General features: G+C 45.9%; 1 protein-coding gene across 1 annotated transcript in view; it reads left to right on the forward strand.

Moving 5' to 3' along the window:
• The first annotated feature begins 4,494 nt into the window (after positions 1-4,494).
• Positions 4,495-15,324, forward strand: part of LOC127575730 (unconventional myosin-VIIa-like) — a 111,646-nt gene continuing 100,816 nt past the window's right edge. Inside the window, 1 exon segment of the mRNA XM_052025727.1 lies at positions 4,495-4,692. The gene's annotated coding sequence lies outside the window, so the exon portion shown is untranslated.

Here is a 15,324-nt window from a genome sequence, read left to right on the forward strand (position 1 = left end):
TTGCTGGTCCTAGATGTCTCCCCACAGCCATCACAGGAGACCAACTGACACATCAGACAACAAGGAAACAAAACCAGAACCTGTTGGAAGTCCTCAATCAATTGATAATTTGGGTGGTTAAATTGACCATTGGAACTGAAGGTTAAAATAGATCAAAAGTTTGGTTAAAAATAAAGGGAGGAGGAAATGGTCCATCTAGATTTTGTGGTCAGATCTCTGGAATGATAGGATCATAGACTAGTACAGCACAGAAAGAGGCCATTTGGCCCATTATTTCTGTGCTATCTCTTTCAAAGGGTAACTGAGGTAGTCCCACTTCCCAAATCTTTACTCATAGTCAGGCAATTTGATATCCAAAATTTGAAGGAGAGGGTAACATTATTACAGAGATGTGGTTAATGATTTGGAGACAAGGGGTTGAATTTCACCATTAGAACAGAGAACAGTACAGCACAGGAACAGGCCCTTCGGCCCATGATGTCTGTGCCGATCATGATGCCGAATTAAACTAATCCTACCTGCCTGCACATGATCCACATCCCTCCATTCCCTACATGTTCATGTGCCTGTCTAAATGCCTCTGCAAACACCACTATTGTGTCTGCTTCCACCAACACCATGGCAGTGGCATTCCAGGCATCTACCGCTCCCTGTGTAAAAAATTTACCACACGCATCACCATTAAACTCTCCCCCTCTCACCTTAAAGCTATGTCCTCTAATATTTGCCATTAAGCGTAACACTATTACAGCGCCAGAGACCCAGGTTCAATTCCGGCCGCTGTCTGTAAGGAGTTTGTACGTTCTCCCCGTGTCTGCGTGGGTTTCCTCCGGGTGCTCCGGTTTCCTCCCACATTCCAAAGGTGTACGGGTTAGGAAGTTGTGGGCATGTTATGTTGGTGCCGGAAGCGTAGCGACACTTGTGGGATATCCCCAGAACACCCTATGCAAAAGATGCATTTCACTGTGTGTTTCGATGTACATGTGACTAATAAAGATACCTTATCTTATCTTCTACCTTGAGAAAACCCTCTGACTGTCTACACTATCTTTGCCTCTTATAATTTTATAAACCTCTATCCCTCAGCCTCTGATGCTCCGGAGAAAACAGTCCAAGTCTGTCCAGCCTGTAATCAAGGCACCATCCTAATGAACCTCTTCTGCACCCTCTCCAAAGTCTCCACATCCTTCCTGTACTGGGGTGACCTAAGCTGCACACAATACTCCAGATGTGGTGTTTGAAGAGGCATTTATACAGCTGCAGTGTGACTTTCTGACCCCTATACTGAATGCCCCAACCAACACACACCATGTGCCTTCTTTATGATCTATTTATGTTGCCTTTCTCAGGGAGCTGCGGATGCACTCCAAGATCCCTTTGTGCATCAGTGCTCCTTAGGGTCCTGCTATTTACTGTTACATTTGACCTCCCAAAGTGCAACACCTCACAATTGCCCAGATTAAACTACATCTGCCATTTCTCCACCCATTGTAGATGGGAATTTAAATTCAGCTAATTGGTAAGTTAGTAAATTGATTTATTATTGTTGCAGGTACAGTGAAAAACGTTGTTTTGCATGCCATCCTTTCATTACATCAATGCATTGAGGTTGTACAAGGGAAAACAATAACAGAATGCAAAGTATTGATATTGGTATTGGTTTATTATTGTCACTTGTACTGAGGTACAGTGAAAAACTTGTCTTACGAACCGATCGTACAGGTCAATTCATTACACAGTGCAGTTACATTGAGTTAGTACAGAGTGCATTGATGTAGTACAGGTAAAAACAGTAACGGTACAAAGTAAAGTGTCACAGCTACAGAGAAAGTGCAGTGCAATAAGGTGCAAGGTCACAACAAGGTAGATCGTGAGGTCATAGTCCATCTCATTGTATAAGGGAACCGTTCAATAATCTTATCACAGTGGGGTAGAAGCTGTCCTTGTCTGGTGGTACGTGCCCTCAGGCTCCTGTATCTTCTACCTGATGGAAGAGGAGAGAAGAGAGAATGTCTCAGGTGGGTGGGGTCTTTGATTATGCTGGCTGCTACACCAAGACAACGAGAGGTAAAGACAGAGTCTAAGGAGGGGAGGCTGGTGTCCGTGATGCGCTGGGCAGTGTCCACAACTCTCTGCAGTTTCTTGAGGTCCTGGGCAGAGCAGTTGCCGTACCAAGCCATGATACATCCAGATAGGATGCTTTCTATGGTGCATCGTTAAAAGTTGGTGAGAGTCAAAGGGGACAAACCAAAGTGTTACAGTTACAGAGAAAGTACACTGCAGGCAGACAATAAGGTGCAAGGCCATAACAAGGTAGATTGTGAGGTCAAGAGTCCAACCTTATCATACTAGGGGATTGTTCAATAGTCTTATAACAGCAATAATAGTTTTATAATTGTAGAGAGCTAGTCTCAGTAATGGTGACCATGAAATTACTGGATTGTTGTCAAATCTCATTTACTTAACTAAGGTCCTTAGGGAAAAGAAATCTGCCACCTTGGCCCAGTCTGGCCTATACATAACTCCACTCCCATGGCAGTGTACTTGACTCTTAATGACCCTCTCAGCTGGCTGAGATCAATCGTACCCATTTGAATTGCGCACGGTCTGCAGCTGTCCATGAAGGAGTCTCCACCAACATTGGGTGGATGAAAACATGAGCCTTGCCCAAGAATGAATAATAAAGATTCATGAATAACAACCCCTTTTGACTACTGTAATTTGATCCGGAAACTATAAATGGATGGGACTTGAGTCCATTTTTCCTGTGACACCTCCTACCTTCACAGACAGGTCGTATCCTTTGCTTTGGAAAATTCTTAAAGTAATATCATGAATGCAATTTTCTCAGACTTCCCCCCAGCTCTGGGACACTTTTCCTCTCTATCCTTTAAGATCTTCCTTAAAACCCACCTCTTTGACTAAGCTTTTGGTCACCTGCCATAATAGAACATAGAACAGTACAGCACAGGAACAGGCCCCTCTACCCACGATATCTGTGCCAAGAATGATGCCAAATTAAACTAATCCCTTCGGCCTGCACACGATCCATGTTCCTCCATTCGCTGCATGTTCATGCACCCGTCTAAATGCCTCTTGAATACCTTTGTTATTATTTATACGGGATCTTGGCCCCATTGAAAAGGCCGGCAATTAACACCCATTCACAACTGTCAATGAGTAGGTAACAGTGAGTTCAGACGAAAAAGATCCAACTGAAATGTTGCTTTGGTTTCTCCCTCCACAGATGCTGCCTGACCCACTGAGAGTTTCCAGGATTTTTGTCAGATTTCCAGCATCTGCAGTTTTCTTTTTGAGATATCTCATTGGACCACCGTCCTGCTGGTGAAGGTGTCCTCACTGTACTAATGAGTGGACAGTGCCACGATTTGAACTCAGATGTAAGCATGTGGCTGGACAGCAACTTTATTTTTGATAATCCTCCCGTAAAACATCTTGGCGCACGTTTCCTTCATAGTGTTGTCGTTGTTCCCTGTTGAGTAAATTGTTGCTGTTATTAGAATATAAAATCATCAGATAGGAATAGGGAGAGGTTGGGCAGGCTAGGACTTTATTCCTTGGAGCATAGGAGACTGAGGTGTGGCCTTATAGAGGTGTATAAAATCTTGAGGGGCATAGATAGGGTGAATGCACTCAGTCTTTTTCCCAGTGTTCTGGAATCAAAAACTAGAGGACATAGGTTGAAGGTGAGAGGGGAAAGATTTAAAAGGGACCTGAGGGGCAACTCAGAGGGTGGTGTCAGAGCAAGTGGTTGAGGCAGGTACAATAACAACATTTAAAAGACACTTGGTCAGGTACATGGATAGGAAAGGTTTAAAGGGATATGGGCCGAATGGGACTAGATAGACATCTTGGTCGGCATGGACAAGGTGGGCCAAAGGGCCTGTTTCCATGCTGTATTATTCTATGATTCTATATTCTATAACTGAGCTGCCACAGTCCTCTGATGTAGAAAATTCCAAAGAGTCACCACCCTCTGGAACACAGAACATTACAGCACAATACAGGCCCTTCGGCCCACGGTGCTGTGCTGACATTTTATCCTGCTCCGAGATCTACCCAACCCTTCCCTCCCATATAGCTCCCCATTTCTCCATCATTTCTATTTTCTATCATTTTATCTCTTTCTCTCTGGATAGAGAAACTTCTCATTTTTGTCCAGAATGGATTTAGTTTGAGACTGTGATCCTCCAAGACAAGAGGAACATCAGCCCCATGTCTCTCTCATCAAGTCTCTTCCTCCTTTGTTAGAAGACATGATCTGTTGTGTGCAAGTTTTTCCTGCGACGATGGGTGGCAGTGTAGGGAGTGAATGCTACCGGTCTCTTAGAGACGGAGACGCCATCAATGGAATGGGCTCACCCCCACCCGTCAGCCAGCGAGGGACCCCTTTAAGTCCTCTTTAACCTGTCAATTACCATTCAATTTCGTCCAAGGAACTACCAGCCCGCCCCGTTCTTCAACAGGCGACGGCTTTGCAGAAATAAGTCCGATTCTTAAGGATTTGCCTTAATTTATTTAAATCTGTTTTAATGCCGAATTAAGTGAGCCTTTTTTAGGAGTGGCTGCAGGTGTTGCAAACTCGCTTTATTGCTCTTCTCTGCGTGAATTAATGCTCCCGGTCTGACTGAAAGGATTGGGGGGAATTTGGACGTTTGTCGTAGCGATTTGGTGAGTTTTTAATGTTTTATTTGGTCGGATGTAGGGGAATTCGACGTGTAATTGTTGAACAGAGCAATTTAACAGCGCTGTCCAATTAAGCAGCCAGCTGTAATTTGCTTATTCCGCTTTAAGAGGTTTTGCCCCACCAGATTTTGTAATTGTTACGCTGACATGTTGCATTCGGTGCTAGGATCTGGCTTAGAAATCGTGTGGAGTTTATCGATACCGTCTCATCAATGTATCTTGGAAGAACGCCGGGTTATTTCCTTTATTTCCCTTCAGCACGGTCGGCGCCTGTTGCTCGGTGTGTCGGTGCTAACCCCCACTTTGCACAGTCAAAATCTGGTCGATTCGAGTGGAAGGTTTTCTTCCACTCTGTACCTTGGCAAATATCCACACCTAAAGCAGCTTCTTGTCTGTTGTTGGTGGGATCTTGCTGTGCAGTTTCCTGCATTTGTGGTATTGACGGCATGCTGCCACTTTTAGTAAGATGTAAATTTAAAAATTAGGTTATCCTAGGTAATATATCAGGCTGGTTTATCAATTAGTCCATGTTACCATAATAAACTAGCAACAAATAATCTGCTGGAGGAACTCAGCAGGTCAGGCAGCTTCTGTGGAGGGAAATGAACGTTTGCCATTTTAGGTTGACACCCTTCATCTGGACAGGAGGCTGAGATGTTCCGTCCAGATGGAGGGTCTTGACCTGAAATGTCGACTGTCCATTTGCCTCCATAGATCCTGACTGACTGAGATGCTTCTTTCCCAAAGAGGGACGGAAGGAGTTTGTATTTTCTCCCCGTGTCTGCATGGGTTTCCTCCCACATTCCAAAGACGTACGGGTTAGGAAGTTGTGGGCGTGCTATGTTGGCGCCGGAAGTGTGGCGACACTTGCGGGCTGCCCCCAGAACACTCTACACAAAAGATGCATGTGACTAATAAAGATATCTTGTGTGGATTTGGAATTCTTGCTAGAGAACTCAATTATGTTCAGTTCAGTTATCACACAGTCGTACCAGAGATCAATAGAAATTGTACAATGAGACACAACAGTGCAAGGAGATGTTAGAAGATCAATCGTGATGGTAGCAAATAGTACAACGTGTGCAAGAGGTCATGTGGCTGATACTTAGCCAAATGATGAAGAGCCTGGACTCGACAATTCCTATTCCCCCCACAGACGCTGCTCGACCTGCTGAGTTCCTCCAGCAGGTTGTCTGTTGTTCCAGATTTCAGTGTCTGTAGTCTCTTGAGTGAGAGGAAAAGTGGATGTAGAATCTTGGTTGGGCTACAAAGTTGAATCAAGCACAGCACTCAACCAAATGGAATAACTGGTACCAAATACCAATGAGATGGTTGAGGTTCATTTACATCAGCCATTGATTATTGTCAGAGTTGAAATGGAGTAAGGGTAGCTGCCTGTATTGCACTGAGTGAAATGGGGAACTCACCAAATACACAATCTTCTGTTCTACGTTATGTCAAACTACAATAACCCATAATCAGTGGTTTCCTTGCCTTTTCAGCTGTTTGTATTAAATAGTTTGCTTCAATTACTGCTGTGTGTAGCCAAGCAATTGTCAATGTTGCCTGTAATTTATCAGCAATCAGACTGGATTATTATGGCTAACAACTGGTATTCATTTGATTATATAGTTTGCACTTTCGAAAGCCCACTTGCTTTTACTGTTGTTCAGTTTTTTTCCTAAGTGAAGAACCAGTACTTGTCTGGATTCATTTTTATTTTCAGGGGTAGTCATAGAGCAATACAGCACGGACACAAGCCCTTCGGCCCAACCAGTCCATGCTAACCACAGTGCCCACCCAGCTAGTGCCAATTTTCTGTGTTCGGCCCATATCACGCCCCTCCATGTACCTATCCAAGTGCTTCTTGGATGATACTATTGTACCTGCCTCACCCACTTCCTCTGGCAGCTTGTTCCGCATACCCACCACCCTCTGCGTGGGAAGAGTTGCCCCTCAGGTCCCTCTTTTAAATCTTTTCCCTCTCACTCTAAACCTATGCCCCCTAGTTTTGGACTCCCCTACGCTGGGGAAAAGACTGTTACCGCCCACCTTATCTATGCCTCTCATAATTTTAAACACTTCTATAAGGTCGTCCTACATTCCAAGGAATAAAGACCCAGCCTAGCCAACCTCTCCCTGTAACTCAGGCCCTCGAGCCCTGGCAATATCCTCGTAAATCTTCTCTGCGCTCTGTCCAGTTTAACCACGTCTTTCCTATAACAGGAAACCAAAACTGTACACTGCACTCCAAGTGCAGCCTCACCAATGACTCGTCATTGACTAGTATTTTATTTGAGCTTGCCTTTTTAATTGCTTTGGGGCTGAAGTATATCGCAGCCAAATAGTTGCACTGCCGCCTTATCCTTGGTGCTGACAATTGCCCCCCCCCCCCCCCCCCCAAATGCCATCCCTCCTACTCTAATGTCCTTCGCTGGTATTCCTAAGATACCAACCTCCATCTCCTTGGGCATTCCCTCTTTGTCTCCCAGCTTCCTAAACTCAACAACGTTGCTACGTGATAAATCTTCCTTTTCAGCCTTTGTTTCACAAAGATACCATTTTTGTATTGCAGTTGGTAAGGCAAATTACTTGAGTGCTGTGCAGGTGGACTGTGATTAATGTAATTGAACGTAATCCAGAGGTCTAGACCAACGATTTACAATGATGTGTTCAAATCCCACCGAAAGTTGCAGTTAGTACCAAACCTGGAATTAAACAGCCAGATTGGTACTGACTATTACACTGGATTGTTCAGTGACGTTGAGGTGAAGAAGATCTGCTGTCTTTGCCTGGTCTAAATTTGTCTGTGACTCCAGACTAGCTGTACTATGGCTGACTTCTGAATTATGTTCTAAAACTCGTCGATATAGTTTCTTGACTCTCAAGTTGTTGATAGTGAAGAGGATTATCGTAGATTACAGGGGGATCTTGATCAGTTGGGGAAGTGGGCCGAGGAGCGGCAAATGGATTTCGATACAGGTAAGTGTGAGATGATGCATTTTGGAAAGTCAAATCAGCGTAGGACTTGTACTGTGACTGGTAGGGCACTAGGGAGTGTAATGGAACAGGAACCTAGCAGTACAAGTGCATAGTTTGTTGAAAGTGGCGTCACAAGGTAGACAGGGTGGTGAAAAAGGTGTTTAGCGCACTGGCCTTCATCAGTCAGGGCACTGAGTATAGGAGTTGGGACATTATGTTGCAGTTGTACAAGTCGTTGGTGAGGCCCCACTTGGAGCATTGTGTACAGTTTTGGTCACCCTGTTATAGGAAAGATGCGGTTAAACTGGAAGGAGTGCAGAAAATATTTCTGAAGATGTTGCCAGGACTAGAGGGCCTGAGTTATAGGGAGAGGTTGGCCAGTCTAGCTTTCTCCTTGGAATGTAGGAGAATGAGGGGCGACCTTGTAGAATTGTTTAAAATTATGAGAGGCAGGGATAAGGTGGATGGTAACAGTCTCTTCCCCAGAGTAGGAAGTCCAAAACTAGGGGGCATTGGTTTGGGGTGAGAGGGGAAAGATTTAAAAGGGTCCTGAGGGGCAACATTTTCACGCAGAGGGTGGTGAGTATATGGAACAAGCTGCCAGAGGAAGTGGGTGAGGCAGGTACAATAGTGTTATTTAGAAACACCTGGATAAGTAGATGGAGGGGTGAGGCTTAGAGGGATATGGGCTGAACGCAGGAAATTAGGACTAGCTGAGTGAGCACCGTGGTTGGCATGGACTAGTTGGGCTGAAGGGCCTGTATCTGTGCTGTATTGCTCTATGACTATAACAAGCAACAACTTAACTGCTAAGCAATATGACAGCATCTTCGCCATGTGGACTTCGGTCATTCAAGAAGACAGATCACCATTGCTGCCTTGGGCACCTAGGAATGGGAAATGAATTCTGACCTTGCTGTTCCTTGCTGAGATCTTGCATACTGGGTGACCAGATTTTTCTGGTGATCTATCCAGAGTTCAAGGACTTTGCAAAGGAAAACAGATGCTCTGAGAATGAAAGTGTCTCCAAGGTGGGAATAACATCTGGAGTTCCAGCTTTGCAGAGTGTTGTTGAAAGGCCCCCTCACTTGCTCCCTATCCATTCACAACTGTGTGGCCGGATCCTACTCTAATTCCATCTGCAAGTTTGCAGATGACACCACCATTAGTGGGCAAAATCTCAAATAATGATGAGTTGGAGTACAGGAAGGAGATGGAGACTAGTGACACGGTGTCATTCACAACAGCCTTTCTCTCAATGTCAGCAAAACAAGAGCTGGTCATTTCCTTCAGGAAGGGGCACAATGCACATGTCCCTGTTTGCATCAATGGTGCTGAGGTTGAGAGTTTCAAGTTCCTAGGAGTGAACATCACCAATAGCCTGTCCTGGTCCAACCACGTAGACACTGCAGCCAAGAAAGCTCACCAGCATCTCTAATTTCTCAGGAGACTAAAGGAATTTGGCACATTCACTTTGACCTTTACCAATTTTTATCGATGCACCATAGAAAGCATCCTATCTGGATGCATCACGGCTTGGTATGGCAACTGCTCTGCCCATGACTGCAAGAAACTACAGAGAGTGTGGACACAGCTCAGCACATCACAGAAACCAGCCTCCCCTCCATGGACTCTGTCTACACTTCTCGCTGCCTCGGTAAAGCAGCCAGCATAATCAAAGACCCCACCCACCCCGGACATTCTCTCTTCTCCCCCCTCCCATTGGGCAGAAGATACAAAAACCTGAAAGCACGTAGCACCAGGCCCAAGGACAGCTTCTATCTTGCTGTTATAAGACTATTGAACAATTTCCTTGTGTGATAAGATGTACTCTTGACCTCGCAATCTATTTTGTTATGACCTTGCACCTTATTGTCTGCCTGCACTGCTCTTTCTCTGTAACTGTAACACTATATTCTGTATTCTGTTGCTTTTCCCTTGTACTACTTCAATGTGCTACTGCGATGAAATGATCTGTATGGATGGCATGCAAAACAAAGTTTTTTTTTTCAGTGTACCTCTGTACATGTGACAATAATAAACCAATTACCAATTGTTGGAGTGATGGGGATGAATCTTGAGGTGCTGGAGTGTGTAGGTAAGGAGGATCTATTTTTCCATTGCAAAGGGGTGAAATGAATGTAACTGGTAGAATATTGAAGCAGAGATAAGGATTTGGAGAAGGAGGTCTGGAACTCGCTGCCTAAAAGGGTGGTGAAGGCAGAAACCCTCATCCATTTTAAAGAGATGTAGATTGGAAGAACCATGACTACAGGGCCACAGACCCAGCACTGGAAGGTTGCATTAGGTTTGGTAACTCTCTCTGACTGCCACAAATACAATTGTGTTTTAGTCACCCTGTTATTAGGAAAGACATCATTAAGCTGGAAAGTGCAAAGAGGATTTACAAGAATGTTGCCAGCACTCGAGGGCCAGAGTGAAAGGGAGAGGTTAGGCAGGCTAAGACTTTATTCCTTGGTGTATAGGAGACTGAGGGGTGACTTTGTAGAGGTTTATAAAATTGTGAGGGGCATAGATAGTGAAAGCACAGTCTTTTTCCAAGGGAGAGATAACAAAAAAAACTGGAGGGCATAGGTTTAAGGTGAGAGGGGAAAGACTTAAAAGGGAGCTGAGGGGCAACTTCTTCACACAGAGGGTGGTGGGGATATGGAACGAGCTGGCAGAGGAAGTGGTTGAGGCAGGTTAAAACATGTTTGGACAAGCACATGGATAGAACAGGTTTAGAGGGATATGGGACTAACTTAGATGAGCATCTTTGGCATGGATGAGGTGGGCCGAAGGGCCTGTTTCCGTGCTGTATTACTGACTGTATGATAGGAAGGGTTTTGGGAAAGGGATATGGGCCAAATGAGGATACATGGGACTATCTCTGGGTGGGCACCTTGGTCAGCATGGATGAGGTGGGTCGAAGGGCCTGTTTCTGTGCCGTGTCAGTCTGACTCTAACTGGTCTCCCTTCCGAGTCGCAAATATGGTGTGTTGAGTAGGATCGCCTTTGGGTATTGAGGGGTAGCCGGAGGGAAAAGATGCTGGGTTCTGAAATATCAGCAGGGTTATTTAAGTACTGTGCTTGGAGTTCGATTTGCCTCAAATTAACATCAAAGTGATGATTTAAAAGCAAGTTTTCATTGTTCTGCAGTCACAGGGCCTTGACTGTCGACAGCTCAACATGCTGACTGAGTCTCATGATTGTGGCCTTTAGGATGGATGTGGTGAACTGCCTGACCTCGGCTGATGGTGTTTTTTTGAAATGGTGGCTACTGCAGAGCTCTGCAGTACTGAGGCAGTAATGGGCTCGTTTATCATCCCATGGCATTGAACTGCGGAGGAAAAGCTGGTTCGGGAAATGAGCCGTTCTTTCTTCCCTGCCCACAGACCCTCCACTGCACACGTTAGATTTTTGCTGTAATATTGTTGCATCAGAAGAGAAGGCCATTTGGCCCATAGCATTTGTGATTTCCCTTTTGAAAGGAAATAGAACAGCAGAGGAACACAAATGACCTTGCACCTTATTGTCTACTTGCACTGCACTTCCTCTGTAGCTGTGACACTTTACTCTGTACTGTTATTGTTTTTACCCTGTACTACATCAATGCACTCTGTGCTAACCCAATGTAACTACTGTGAATTGACCTGTATGAACAGTATGCAAGAAGTTTTTCACTGTAACTCGGTACAAGTGACAATAATAAACCACTGTCAACAGGCCCTTCGGCCTACAATGTTGTGCTGAACTAATCCCATCTGCCCATGCAGTGCCCCAATCCCTCCATTCTCTGCGCATTCATGTGCCTATCTAAGAGCCTCCATCATATCTGCCTCCACCGCCACCCCTGTCAGCACATTCCAGGCACCCGCCACTCCGTGCTTTTTATTTAAAAATAAAAACTTGCCCTGCACATCTCCTTTTAAAACATGGCTTGGAGCTGGTGAGTGTGCTGATTATGGTTTTTAAGACTTGATATTCTTTCTCTTTTGGAATGTCTCTGGCAAACCTGCCCTTACAGGCGGTGTATTCTAGATTGCAACAACCCTGCGTCTTTCCATCTTCAGCCTTTTGTCACTTCCACCTATCACCTCCCAGCTTCAGCACCATTCCTGCTCTCCCCCCCCCCACCCCCTCACCTGAATCTACCCATCACCCGCCAGCTCCTGTTCCGCCCCTTCCCCCTACCTTCTTGTACCAACTATCTCCCCCCTTCCTTTCCAGTCGTGATGAAGGGTCTCAACCTGAAACATGGACTGTCCATTTCCTTCCACAGATGCTGCCTGACCCAGAATTGGCTGTATTATCATCGTTTTGTATGATGTGAAATTTGTTTTGTGGCAGCAGTACAGTGCAAAGGTATAAAATTACTCTAAATTTCTTTTTTTTTGCATTATTTATTTTGTAATGAGGTAGTGTTCATGGACCATTCAGAATGGAGTTCTGTGTGTTGCTCCAGATTTCCAGCATCTGCAGTCTTCCTTGTGTGAGCTCTCGCGCTCTCTCTCGCGCTCTCTCTCGCGCTCTCTCTCGCGCTCTCTCTCGCGCTCTCTCTCGCGCTCTCTCTCGCGCTCTCTCTCGCGCTCTCTCTCGCGCTCTCTCTCGCGCTCTCTCTCGCGCTCTCTCTCGCGCTCTCTCTCGCGCTCTCTCTCGCGCTCTCTCTCGCGCTCTCTCTCGCGCTCTCTCTCGCGCTCTCTCTCGCGCTCTCTCTCGCGCTCTCTCTCGCGCTCTCTCTCGCGCTCTCTCTCGCGCTCTCTCTCGCGCTCTCTCTCGCGCTCTCTCTCTCGCGCTCTCTCTCTCGCGCTCTCTCTCTCGCGCTCTCTCTCTCGCGCTCTCTCTCTCGCGCTCTCTCTCTCGCGCTCTCTCTCTCGCGCTCTCTCTCTCGCGCTCTCTCTCTCGCGCTCTCTCTCTCGCGCTCTCTCTCGCGCGCTCTCTCTCGCGCGCTCTCTCTCGCGCGCTCTCTCTCGCGCTCTCTCTCGCGCTCTCTTCACCAACAATCTCTTGGGACAACATGCTACCAGTCACAGGGAAACCAGGTGTGGGTGCCTGCATTTCAGTGGGGGGGGGGGGCGCAGTGGAGAACAAAATTGCAACCATTAAGTATGTGAAAATAGGAGCAGGAATCGACCATTCAACCCTTTTGAATCTGCTCCACCATCCATCAAGATCATGGCTGATCTACCTCAACGCCATTTTACCTGCCCCATCACTGATTCCATTGAGAGCTATTCGTCAAGCCTAATAAGTGTACATCCATGCAAGGCATTTCCTTCTGAAGTTCGCGCTTACTTGAATATCTGTTGGATTTCACTGATGGAAGGGTCTTCTAGTTCTTCAGCCAAGTAACTAGAGCCTCAGTAGGCTGTGGGTGGAGAACAAGATTGGAGGCAGGGGCCAGCAAGGTGCAGTGTTCACTAGAGTTCAGAGATTCTAGTTTGAGTCTTTTGTCAGTGTGCCTCTACATTGCTCTCTTGGTGCTGGTTTCAAGGTTGCAGTGGTTTGCGGGTATTGGACAACAGAACAGAAAAGATAGCAGTTCATCTTTGGAAGGAAAAGAATTTTATCGATGCACCATAGAAAGCATCCTATCTGGATGCATCACGGCTTGGTATGGCAACTGCTCTGTCAGACTGCAAGAAACTACAGAGAATTGTGGACACAGCCCAGCACATCACTGAAACCAGCCTCCCCTCCATGGACTCTGTCTATACCTGTCGCTGTCTTGGTGTAGCAGCCAGTATAATCAAAGACCCCACCCACCTGGGACATTCTCTCTTCTCTCCTCTCCCATCAGGCAGAAGATACAGGACCCTGAGGGCACATACCACCAGGCTCAAGGACAGCTTCTATCCCATGGTGATAAGACTATTTAATGGTTCCCTTGTATGATGAGATGGGCTCTTGACCTCGCAATCCACCTTCTATTTAAGATATAAAGATATTTATTAGTCGCATGTACATCGAAACACACAGTGACATGTCTTTTGTCGTTACTGAGTGTGTGCTGGGGGCAGCCCACAAGTGTCGCCACTCTTCTGGTGCCAACGTAACACGCCCACAGCTCCTAACCTGTACATCTTTGGAATGTGGGAGGAAACCCACGCAGACACGGGGAGAATGTACAAACTCCTTACAGGCAGTGGCGGGAATTGAACCTGGGTTGCTGGCGCTGTAATGGCGTTACGCTAACTGCTACACCACCGTGCCAGCACCTTGTTGTCTACCTGCAATGCACTTTCCTGTAGCTGTGACACTCTACTCTGTTATTGATTTTACCCTGTACTACCTCAATGCACTGTGTAATGCATTGATCTGTACAAATGGTATGCAAGACATGTTTTTCACTGTACCTCAGTGCAAGTGACAATAATATACCAATACCAAACAGAGTTTGGGATTATGGCCTGATTTTTTGGGTCCATTTCTGGACAAAAGCAATCTTGAAGTGCTGATCCACTCCTGAGGTGTAGTGAAAAGACGGGATATTCTTGTTAAAATTTGCAAAGGAGCTGGAAACAAAACTGTACACGAAATCTTTCCGTTCCAAGCCTCTGCAATTGATTAAGCTGTAATAATGTTAAGAATGTGATGACTTTTTTTTAACAAGAACAACTTCCTTTTGAGGTGAGTGACAGTGTCAGTTTGATACAATGCCAGCAGACGACTATAGGTGTGGAGGTTACTGTAGCCACTGGCTACCTACCCTTGAGACTTGCTCTTACCCGGAGCCAGCTCCCAGTTGCTTGGTGAGGATCAGTTCGGGATCTTTGTGCTTGAGACTTGTAAACCCTGTCCCTCCCCTTACCCCATATCCCCACTCCTGGCCGCCACCCCCCGCCCCCACCCCAGTCTTTGAGAACTAGTTAACCCAGACTTGGTAGATGTCAATGGGAATGAAATGAAAAACATTTAAACAAAATTAAATATTCAATTAAGTTACTTTTTTTTTATTAGGAGAGTATAGGATCAGAGGGCGCAGCCTCAGATCAAAGGGAGTCCCATTTTAAGACTGAGATGAGGAGGGTGGTGAACCAGTGGAATTCATTGCCACAGAGGGCTGTGGAGGTCAAGTCATTAGGTGTATTTTGGGCAGAGATTGATAGGTTCTTGATTGGTAAGGGAGTTAAGGGTTACAGGGAGAATGAGATTGGGGGAAAAAATCTGCCATGATTGGCTGGCAGAGCAGACTTGATGGGCTGAATGGCCTAATTCTGCTCCTATATTGTTATGGTCTTGTGGTATTTTGTTTTAATTGGAAATGAGTAAATGCATGAAAACCAGCTTCATTAAATTTGGGGGTGGGAAACAAAATTAGCTCACTTTGCTGATCACCTGCTTGAAATAACCCTCTGCCTACTGAACACGAGGTGTGCAGATATTTCAAACTTTACTGCCGTGGGCACTGCCAGAATGTATTGCCCATTCCTCCCTTTCCCCTTGAAGGTGGTGTTGAGCTGCTGTCTCGACCGACTGCAGCCCTTCTGGGGAAGGTGCTCCCACGCTGCCGTTGGGGAGGTGTTCCCAGGATTTGTATTGCTGGTCCTTCACTGAATCCATTTCCAAGTTGAGATGCTTGTGGCTTGCAGTGGACGGCATTCCCATCTGCTCGTTGTCTTCCTTGATGGAGCT

The sequence above is a fragment of the Pristis pectinata genome, chromosome 11 (assembly GCF_009764475.1).
Source record: "Pristis pectinata isolate sPriPec2 chromosome 11, sPriPec2.1.pri, whole genome shotgun sequence".
NCBI classification, from domain to species: Eukaryota; Metazoa; Chordata; class Chondrichthyes; order Rhinopristiformes; family Pristidae; genus Pristis; species Pristis pectinata.